The sequence below is a fragment of the Crinia signifera genome, chromosome 7, assembly GCF_055691185.1.
Source record: "Crinia signifera chromosome 7, ASM5569118v1, whole genome shotgun sequence".
In the NCBI taxonomy this organism is placed as follows: Eukaryota; Metazoa; Chordata; class Amphibia; order Anura; family Myobatrachidae; genus Crinia; species Crinia signifera.
This window is the reverse complement of record NC_139223.1, coordinates 122892430-122902536: the sequence shown is the minus strand read 5'-3', so window position 1 is coordinate 122902536 and position 10107 is coordinate 122892430. Positions and strand designations below refer to the sequence as shown.

The 10107-nt window shown below is 45.0% G+C and overlaps 1 protein-coding gene across 1 annotated transcript in view; it reads left to right on the top strand.

Moving 5' to 3' along the window:
- Window positions 1-614: 614 nt before the first annotated feature.
- The window catches only part of GPBAR1 (G protein-coupled bile acid receptor 1), a 29807-nt gene continuing 20314 nt past the window's right edge, over window positions 615-10107 (top strand). Inside the window, exon 1 of the mRNA XM_083153698.1 lies at window positions 615-751. The gene's annotated coding sequence lies outside the window, so the exon portion shown is untranslated. The remainder of the gene's footprint in view (window positions 752-10107) is intronic.

Here is a 10107-nt window from a genome sequence, read left to right as displayed (position 1 = left end):
CATTCATTTGGAGTCAATTAGGAGGGGTAAAAAGGGATGCCTGTCAACCCCCCGTCTCTTACTTACCACCTCTTTCTCTCTCACCTCCCTCCCACATGTTGGTCCTTATTTTTGGTCTCTTCCATCCTCTCAGTCTCCTCCTCTTTTCTCTCTGCTCACTTTCTCTCTACCTGTCACTGTCTCTCCCTCTTACTTTCTGTCATTCAATCTTACTCCATGAAACCTCTCTCCGTGACCACCCCTCTCTCACTCCACTTCATTTTCTTCCGTTTCTCTTTCCGGGACACCCTCTGCCCCCCCCCCCCACCCCCCCACCCCGGGGCATTGTATTGATAATGGTATGGTAGGGGGCCCTTTCAAAATCTTGCTATGGGGCCCACAAAGTTCTAGTTACGCCTCTGGCACCAGAATGTTTTGGATGGGCATATATTTAATAATACACTTTATAAAATGACACCAGAATTAATAGTAGCTTAAACCTACTTGTAGCTGTAACTCTGCCCTGCTGTGGGATTTCCTTAGCAGAAGTCCACTTGGTTAGGATGCGGTTTGCTTGTGTTAGTGACTGTCACAGGGAGGGAGGGAGGGTCATGAGGAGGCTGCGGGTACAGGAACATGCAGCAGCACTTCCCTTCACTCTCAACATAGAGAAGGGATCTCTGCCTGCCTCAGTCACACAGACGTGAGAATTCCTGAGGGACCTGAGCTGTCAAGATCTACCTGGATCCATCACCCATACCACCTTACACAGGTACTGCCAGAGAGACTGCGTGACGCCCTGGGTGGTTCACAAAAACTGTGTGCTTGCCCACCACTTGCATACCTGTGGCACAATACTGCAAACACCCTTTATCAGCTGCATATAATAGGACTTTATTTCTGATCTGTAATATTGACTAATTATTATCTAGTTGTACTTCTGTACAGAGAATTTCTTTCCATATTGTCTGTGTATGGTCCTCTGCATGGTACAGATGTAATGGTACAAACAGAATGTAGAAATCCACGTTCCTTGTTTTGCAGTATAAATATAATGTGTATAAACAACTAGACAGTAACACTTGTTTTGTATGCCGGATGTATCTGTCTGTCTGTTCATACAAATGATTAGCACCAGTTGTTCTATGCACTCTGCATTATTCTTATTATCTGTTATTATGCTATATATATTATATATAAGACATTTATACAACTACACCATGTTTATACAGTCAGTGTGTCTTATTGTGTATGTGTAATTTTCAGGATCTATTCAATGCATGGATAATTTAAAAAGTTGTTCTGTGTGACGGATGCAGTATTATTGGTATCTATTTGTATGTTTTATTTATGGATAGAAGGGGCATATTTATAATTGGTGTAGTGTCCCAGTAGGCCCATACTGCACACGCTCAGTGGCATAGCCACATATGTGGCAGACCCAGCGGCAGCTTGGGGGAGCGGCACCGGTATTTGTGTATTATCACGGCGTTCCCGATTTCCATCGCAGGGCATTGTACGAGGAAAAATTGCGTCGCATCACATGCAATATGATCGCATGCGATGCGATTCAACGCGATTTTACCCAATCTAATTGTACAGGCATCCAGATGCCTTATTACCATGTTAATTCCCCCCCCCAGACCCGATTTTTAATTGTATACCCACCCTCATGGGTCATGAGTATGTGAAATGCCCCCTCATTGTTAACGCCACCCCACTATGAACGCCAACCCGAAGCGTGGCAAGCGCAGCGAGCCCGCGAGGGGCGGCGGTACGTGTCCTCCAACCTTTTCATACCCCCACTATCCACGTCGGTGTGGAGTTGATTTTATAAAGTGTGGCGAGCGCAGCGAGCCACCGAGCCCGAAGCGTGGAGAGCGGACGCGAATACCTGTGAAGTAATGCGCGTCCCCTCGGGGGGATCGCTGCGCTCGCCACGCTTTGAGCTCGGTGGCTCGCTGCGCTTGCCACACTTTATAAAATCAACTCCGATGTGGATAATGGGGGTATGAAAAGGTCGGAGGATGCGTACCGCCGCCGCTCGCCACGCTTCGGGTTGGCGTTGATAGTGGAGGGGGGGGCATTAACAATGTGGGGGCATTTTACATATTTATTACTTATCAGGGTGGGTATACAATGAAAAATCGGGTCTGGGGGTGCCATTTAACATGGGACTCAATGGGAAATCGCGTCGCATCGCATGCCATTGTAATGGCATGCGATGTGACCCGATTTTAAAATTGTATACTCAGCTCGGGAAAAGGCTGAAATCGGGTCCATCGCATGCCATTACAATGGCATGCGATGCGACACGATTTCCAATTGAGTCCCATGTTAAATGGCACCCCCAGACCCGATTTTTCATTGTATACACAAGTACCGTGGAACCAATGTGGTCTGTAGTGGGCGCCGCTGGCTGAACTGACAGGCGACCCAGGCAGCGGTGAGCGCTGATCTGGTCCCACCCTGTAGATATCTAATGAGCGGGGACCCAGTGCAGTGCATATTAAATGTGGGTCCCCGCTCATGAGATATGCATGGAGTGGGACCAACTCAGCACTCAGTGCTGCTTCAGTCGCCTGTCAGATCAGCCAGCGGCGCTTGTAGTCCATCGCTTCGCCCCTTCTGGGGGGTGTGGACGCTGGAATTTTATTGGCAAGGGGGAGAAACATTTCTAGCTACGCCACTGCACACGCTGAACCCATTTTTTTTATAGAATTTGACGGCAGATAAGAACCACTTGGCCCATCTAGTCTGCCCCTTTTTTAAACATGTTACCTCAAATTTGATCCTTATTTTTTGGTAAGGATATCAATATGCTTATCCCAAGCATGTTTAAATTGTACTACTGTATTTGCGTCTACCACCTTTGATGGTAGGCTATTCCACTTATCTACTACTCTTTCTGTGAAGTAATTCTTCCTCACATTTCCCCTGAATCTTCCTCCCTCTTAATACTTATCCTTCGGAGCTCCAGGACAGCTGCAGCAGTGCTGCCGCTGTGCTGTAAACATGTCCGCCGCGCCATTTTTCCGGAGATCTTCCCATGCGATCTAGTGTATGCGCGCTCTAGTGCTCAGGCTCTACTGTACTCCGCTATACTCCTGGCAGAGAGGAGAGGGCCCTTATGGAGGAAGTTGCACATGGGCCTATGCCTCTCTTAAATTCCCCTGATGGATCGCACCACTTCTCTTGTTCTGTAGGTTGGAGTTTTATGTAAGCCTCTTACTCTATGTATGGGTAGCTGCACAGCGCCACTTCTCTTGTTCTATAGGTTGGGGTTTTATGTAAGCCTCTTACTCTATATATGGGTAGCTGCACAGTGCCACTGCTCTTGTTCTATAGGTTGGGGTTTTATGTAAGCCTCTTACTCTATGTATGGGTAGCTGCACAGTGCCACTTCTCTTGTTCTATAGGTTGGGGTTTTATGTAAGCCTCTTACTCTATGTATGGGTAGCTGCACAGTGCCACTTCTCTTGTTCTATAGGTTGGGGTTTTATGTAAGTCTCTTACTCTATGTATGGGTAGCTGCACAGTGCCACTTCTCTTGTTCTATAGGTTGGGGTTTTATGTAAGCCTCTTACTCTATGTATGGGTAGCTGCACAGCGCCACTTCTCTTGTTCTATAGGTTGGGGTTTTATGTAAGCCTCTTACTCTATATATGGGTAGCTGCACAGTGCCACTGCTCTTGTTCTATAGGTTGGGGTTTTATGTAAGCCTCTTACTCTATGTATGGGTAGCTGCACAGTGCCACTTCTCTTGTTCTATAGGTTGGGGTTTTATGTAAGCCTCTTACTCTATGTATGGGTAGCTGCACAGTGCCACTTCTCTCGTTCTATAGGTTGGGGTTTTATGTAAGTCTCTTACTCTATGTATGGGTAGCTGCACAGTGCCACTTCTCTTGTTCTATAGGTTGGGGTTTTATGTAAGCCTCTTACTCTATATATGGGTAGCTGCACAGTGCCACTGCTCTTGTTCTATAGGTTGGGGTTTTATGTAAGCCTCTTACTCTATGTATGGGTAGCTGCACAGTGCCACTTCTCTTGTTCTATAGGTTGGGGTTTTATGTAAGCCTCTTACTCTATGTATGGGTAGCTGCACAGTGCCACTTCTCTTGTTCTATAGGTTGGGGTTTTATGTAAGTCTCTTACTCTATGTATGGGTAGCTGCACAGTGCCACTTCTCTTGTTCTATAGGTTGGGGTTTTATGTAAGCCTCTTACTCTATGTATGGGTACCTGCACAGCGCCACTTCTCTTGTTCTATAGGTTGGGGTTTTATGTAAGCCTCTTATTCTATGTATGGGTACCTGCACAGCGCCACTTCTCTTGTTCTATAGGTTGGGGTTTTATGTAAGCCTCTTACTCTATGTATGGGTAACTACACAGCACCACTTCTCTTGTTTTGTAGGTTGGAGATATATTTAACCCTCTTACTCTATGTATAGGTAGCAGCACAGCACTACTTCCCTGTTATGTGGGTTGGAGTTGTTTCGAAGAATCTTATTCTATATGTATGGTTACAGTGGCATAACTTTACCATATTTGCCCAGAGGCAAGATAGATGTTTTCTCCCCCCCACCTCATTTGTTTTTGTGCTGCCTCTCTCATACAGCATATCGTGCTGACAGCCACAGTCTGGGTATAGAGCAAAGATTATAAAAATACTGGTGCTGCAGCAAGTAGTCGCTCCACATACTGTAGGTCCAAACAGCTGACGAGACACAGTGACTTTTCTCCCTCCTCATCTGCAATACAAGGAATGTGCCTCAAGCAGAACAAACCCAGTGCTTTAAGTGGTCTTGGAGAGGTGGTGGAGTACAGTAGTAGGAAAAAGAGGGATAGTAGCGCTAATGACAAAATATATTTTCACAGACCCCTTAAAATCCAGCTGCTAACTTTTTAGGATCACCAATCCTAACAAAGAGAACAAAAGAACAAAGTAAAAGGAAGCGCTTGGATTTGAGGGGTAGATTAAAGCCAGTCTATGTTAATAATTATGACATTTATAGATACAGACAAAAATGAAATATTAAAAAATTTAATATTCGATTTCATACAATGCACTAGAAATAGAAAAAGTATACAAATAAAAATCAGGTATAGTAGTAGCTCTAACTTAAATTAAAACCCCAAAGTTCCTCTTACATACTAGGCCCACCACAGCAGTAGCGCCGCTTATACACAAAATGCCCCTACAGACATAATGCCCACAACATTAGTAGCGCCTCTTACACAGATATGCCCACCAAACTAGTAATGTTCCTTACACAAATAATGCCCACCACAGTGCCTGTCACATGTAATGCCTAGAGTAATAGCATTGTACCCTATGAATAGAACAGTATTATCATCATGCCCATTACATAATGCCCACAACATTAGCACAGGAATAGCACAATACCCATAACACATTTCCCACTGCTGTTTGATGACTGACTGTGATTAATCACCTGATAGTTATCTGCCATCCCTTCCCTTATTATAGGCAAAGCTACTCAAGGCTGCTCCTCTATTCACAACAGGATGAGCAATGTCGTCATCTTTCCCGCCACCGCCAATGGAGGAGGCAGGGCAGAACAAATAAATAATTATCTTTTTAGTGCCACCTACCCACTACCACATCATTAATGTTGCCGGCAGTGCCGCTAGTGGGCGGCGCAGCAGCAGAGAAGCTAGATAGTTGGCTTGAGTAAACAAGCAGCGTTGCAGCAGTGTACAGAGCCAGGCAAGGTGGGTTGGCTGGCGGAGGTGGGACAGACACTTCCTACACCACACAAGTGTTTGTGAGAGACTCACTCACACAGCCTCAGCCCGCAGTCTGCAACTGAGTAAATGTTGTGGGCAGACAGTACAGGCGGTGCAGCAGAAGCAGGGCTGTCCTCCTGATAATCTGTGTCCTCCCTAAAATGGCTGCCTATAAAATCGCTGACGATAGGTTGGCGCAGGCGAAACTGGTTCCGCCTCAAATTTGAACTGCCAGAACACAGTTCCGCCCCGTTCCTGAACACACCGCAAACACCTGCGGGCACCATGGAACTGCACTGTGTCCACCCCAGTGCTGACTCTGACCGTAACATCGCCATTGCCGGCAGAGCCCTGACTCACCATGCTGGTGGAGGTACAGTGCCACATGAAGGGAGGGATTAATTGGACTTGCTGCAGCTGCTCCTCTGCGTGTCTGCCCCCTGGTATATTAGATCTACAGTATCTAGGTCTACAGTCAAATGGTCGACAACTATTGGTCGACAGTAAAAAGGGTCAAAAGGTCTACTGTTAAAAGGTCAAGGGTCAAAAGGTCAACAATCAAAAGGTTGACATTAGTTTTTCTTTTTTGTATATGTCGACATAGGTAGACATGGACACCATATAGGTGTACTATGTCCCCTCACATGGCTTGCATATTATAATCTAACTCTATACCTACGTCAATGGTAAAGGGCGGGCTGTTGTAACATCCGCAGCCCTGTTCGCCCCCCCTTCGCTGGCCACCACATTATTCATAACGGCATATGCTCTAACATATGCGGTTATTAACGCAAGGGACAGCTCTTGCGATACGAGCTGTCCCTTGCGATGCGGCACCGGCACTGGACTTCCGGGTCTGTGACCCGGGAGTCCATCTGCGCATGCGCAGAGTGGCGCGCCGGCCGCAGGGCATGCTGGGAGGGATCCGTGACGGATCCCTCAAACAGCGCTGCGGTAAGAAGCTCATAGGCTTCTGCAGGGAATCGCCAGCTTTTGCTGGTGATTCCCTCCGCAGCGCTGCCACTGCGGAGGAGGGATAGAGCATAACAGAACTGCGGTAAAAACCTGATAACGGGTTTTTTACCACATTTCTGTCTTAGAGAATCGCCCCCAAAGTATGAAAAAACTGTTTCTTTACAAAAAAAAGTCGACCTTTGTTGACCTTTTGACCATGTCGTCCTTTTGACTGTTGATCACTAGTTGTCGACCTTTTGACTGTCAACCTAGACACTGTATATCTAATAAATTGATACTCTGCCCCCTACACTGCCACTCAAGTCTAATGGTGTTTACACACTTGTACAATCATGACTATATTACAAATTAAAACAAAAAACAAGGAATCGGGCGCAAATTAGGTTATATTAAAATAATATTATAATACTCTCCGCCAATTAAGGCTGATGGATGATTATGGAAATAGGCTGCTCCCAATAGCAATCTGGAAAATTGCTGGTTTGGACCAAAGTATGGACAATAATTATCTATGTGTATATATACTCTTGCACATAAATATTATTTGTAAGAGAGCGCCACTAGACTGGATACAATAAAAGGTTTTATTCCTTAATAATTATCAATTCCAATTACACATTTATTACACAATCAATTAAATTAAATCAGATAATAAAACTTGTACATAATTAAAACATAAATGCACTTTCACTCTCCGTGTGTCATTTGTGAACCTTAACCCGTTATCTGGATATTGCACAGTGTCCAGTGCTTTGGTTTAATTGTGACAATAGACAGCCACACATTAGTAGCAATGTCCCTTAATGATCCAATTAAAAGATGGCAGTCATATATCCTTTTGGGTCGACAGGCATATTATAAGTGGAGCTCAGGCAGTGTTATCAAGATTTTTATAATTTTGTGACCATACCTATAGAGCTAATTATCCGGACAGGCAGTAGTTATGTGAGAGGAGCTCAAGCTCACCTGCTGGCTGCCGCTGCCAAATGACGCACCGTAGTTGGTATTTGGGCAGGGAGCGAGCTATCTGTCTCTGCTCGATGTAGGGAGCGTGCCATCCGCCCGTTGAAACTGTGCAGCTCGATGTAGGGAGCGTGCCATCCGCCCGTTGAAACTGTGCAGCGCACAGCCGCCTTCTGTGTGGACTCGCCGGGAGGATCAGTACAACAAAGTGGTTGATGCGATGTTTTAGAGCTGGCGCACAGGTGCCGATAATCTCTGTTAGAGTCAGGAGAAGGTTCCCACGGAAAGGAGATAATGCCCAGGCCTCTTGATGCGTTTCACCGCTATTGGCTTTTACAGCGGTTTCCTCAGAAGATAAAACCGCTCTCTTCTGAGGAAACCGCTAATCTTCTTATTGTGGCCGCTTCACTAGGAAGAAGGTGGGATGAGGGATATCTGGCAGCTCTTCCGTAGATTGAGGGAGTAGGCAAATATGATATTCATGCGTATCAAACCAGATGCAGACCTACACATTCAACATAGAAGACTTTAACACAGAGCTTAGTGTTACCTTATGCCACCCATTGCCTCCACTCGCAGTGACCTACTGTCTGTCTCACCCACTGCCTATCCCTATCAATCACTGCCTCCCTCATTCATCCTCTGATCCTCCTGTCACCCTTTAACCCACCACCACTTGCTGTAACCTCTGCTCCCCCCTGCCACCATCCTCCTCCTTCTGTCACAACCTGACACTCTCAGCCTCCCCGTCACCCAATATCTCCCCCGTGTAACATATGGTGAAGTCTTGTGACATAAGGAGGGATGGTGTAAATAAAAGGATTATTTGACATAATACATTTAAGTGGCATGGGTAAATGAAGTGACTGTCATGTGTGGAAATGTAATAATAATAGGTATGAGTAACATGGGGAGTTTCTGTACATAACACATAGGATATAATAGTGCTTGAGCATTTTGGGTTAGTTCGATTATCCAGTAGTGGAAGGTCTACGTAGCTTGAGGGAACATTCCGAGACAAGTATCATGGGAGTACAGAGATGATTTTTGGGGCTGTCTTAGAGCAAAATCTCCAATGGGGCAGCCATGAAGTCATGAGTTGGTGTATGCTGTATTCTGTACTGTTACAGGAGCATTAGCTGTAACCGCAGCCATGATTGGGAGCAGACTATCCAATTGGAAAGTATTATTTTTTTGCCTAGGGTGAGGATGACCCTTTAGATGCAGAAAAGGCATTCAACATGGTCTCATGGGACCACTTATTCACCCATGCGGAAACTCCAAACATCAACTGGAGTAGCAAAATCGCTCACCTAATCAGCAGATTGGTAGTAAAAGTGTGTACCCAGTATTAAACTGGGCATATGCTGTACAATTATTTGGCAGATCATCTACCAGATCTGGCTGGTTAGAATTAAAATATAATAATTGAAGAGAACACATGACAACCTATCATTTGTTCCTAATCACTGGCAAAGAGGCAAAAACTGTAGTTCAGACACACTGGTTAAATCGCAAACAGCTTTGCCCTTATGCTCCACGTAAGGTTTCTGTCCTCCGTGAGCTTGCCGTAGGACACCTGTGTTGCGGTTCGTGTCTCCATTGTTTTCCACAATCTGCTTATTATCTTTCAGGCAGAAAACAATTTGCTTAAAATATAAAAGAACAGATTTCCTATTCCATATTTGTTTTTCTTTTATAAGTACTAAATCTGTTAGCAAATGGGTCATATCGGAAACAGCATTCTTATGGATACCTAGAAACTGTATTTACCCTCCTAATGAACACGCAGCAGTTTCTTTATGTCTCCGTATATTGCTACATGTTACCTATCAAGGCTTTATATTGTACATGAGCAGTTTTCTAAAGTGAGGTTAAATATTAAGCCTGCTTTAATTACACCTCATTACCAGTATGTGACCCATCATACCTGTCATAATGTGGTCTGTATTTTCCTCCAGAATAGACCATATTATGATTATCCTTTTATATGAAATGTTGTCTTCCTGTAAAGGTACTGGTCAGGATGCTCTAAAATGAAAATGTGGTAAAAATCCTGTTATTACGGATCCCTCCCAGTATGCCCCACAACCAGGTTTTCACTCTGCGCATGTGAAGAGGGACTCCCGGGTCTCAGACGCAGAAGTCCAGCACCGGAGCTGCATCACAAAGGACAGCTGTTATCGGAAGACACAAATGAGTTTGTAGACAAATGGGCATAAGATTTTTCACAAATATCAGGCGTCCCTGGTCTGTCCATTTGTCCACCGGAAGTGACACTCACAGGAGCCGCGAGTGAACGGAGGAAGCTCACATGTGCCCGTGTTTTTGGCGGGAGAGATAGTTAAACAAAGGACAAATGGATCCGGTTTGGGGAACATGAAATTAATATTTTTAATAGATAGTGGAATCCATATCTAGTATTAGGAGTGTCTTAATT